The sequence below is a fragment of the Sinocyclocheilus grahami genome, unplaced genomic scaffold (assembly GCF_001515645.1).
Source record: "Sinocyclocheilus grahami isolate Dianchi unplaced genomic scaffold, SAMN03320097.WGS_v1.1 scaffold840.1, whole genome shotgun sequence".
In the NCBI taxonomy this organism is placed as follows: domain Eukaryota; kingdom Metazoa; phylum Chordata; class Actinopteri; order Cypriniformes; family Cyprinidae; genus Sinocyclocheilus; species Sinocyclocheilus grahami.
Window position 1 is genome coordinate 470,234 of NW_015506019.1, and position 1,183 is coordinate 471,416.

Below are 1,183 nucleotides of genomic sequence, written 5' to 3' on the forward strand. Positions count from 1 at the left end.
TCCCGCATCCAAGTGTAATTTTATGACTGCATAGCATGCACAGTGTTCTCTCGTTACACACTGCTCTGCGATCTCATTTCACGAGATTTCTAAACGATTAGTAGATCTTGATAATCAGAGACACAACTCGTACTGTAGGTCCAAGGAGTGCGTTTCCATATATGGCCACTTTGGTCATCTATGGAAGAACAACATTGCGTAAGCTTCTCCACTAGACTTCTAGACCATTAGCAATCTATCTTTCTCCCTTCAACAGCAATGACAGCAGGCTGATAAAAACCAAAAGTACTTTCTAAATTAAGAATGTGTGCTTGCTGTGACCCTGTACTATGGCTTTGAGCGATACTCATGATCCTGGATATAGTTCAGTTGGATCATGTAAAGTTCTCAGCTTGTATATGCGTTTATTTTGCTTTAAAGTTGTACTTTAAATGTTTGACATTGATGGTTGGCTTTTATTAATAATAGCTGAATGACTTGCTGTGACTGTTTCTGGAATGCATGGCAATTTTTGGCAAGATTGCATAATGCATACATGAGTAGCATGACCTAATCTCGTTGAAATATGTAGCTGTTAGAAAAATGTTTTTCATTTAGCAGATTATTTTCATTTAAAAAAACCTGTGATTCACTTGCAGCAAGAGCAGTGCCTCAGAAGTGAACTTGGGTGAAGTGTCTTGAAATATTTTTATATTTGTAATGTATTCGCTCCTGTCCTCCCCGGAGGAAAAAATATTGCTCAGATGTTGCTTTTGGAGATTAAATGAGTTCCCAGTTTTATATCAACTCTCAGATGCTTCTGAAATTCCTTGGGAGAAATAAAAATGGAGAGAACAGAATCAATTGTTGGCATGCATTAAGAATATAGAGCTATGAAATGCATGTGGATAACAGTTAATAATTAAGTTTTTGGAGTTTGAGACATTGTTGAAATCTCTTTTGAGATACAAAGATTGCTAGGATTGTTTTCTTGGTAGAATGGCACGTCTATTTTTATTTTTACTAACAAATGAGTCAATAGCTGGCATGCAAGAGTATAGAGCTAGAAAATTAAAGTGGGTAACAGCTCCGATAATTAAGTCTCTGGAGAGTTTGATGTTCGAGTTCATATTTAAAACTTGACATCTTGCCAAATCGGAGCACATTGTTGAGATTTCTTCTAAACCTCAAGAAGAAAAACAAA

General features: G+C 36.3%; 1 protein-coding gene across 1 annotated transcript in view; it reads left to right on the plus strand.

Annotated features, from left to right (window-relative positions):
• LOC107562792 (protein-methionine sulfoxide oxidase MICAL2-like) overlaps nt 1-1,183 on the plus strand; it is a gene marked incomplete at its 3' end in the record, with an annotated part of 39,440 nt that overhangs the window by 28,789 nt on the left and 9,468 nt on the right. The window lies entirely within an intron of this gene.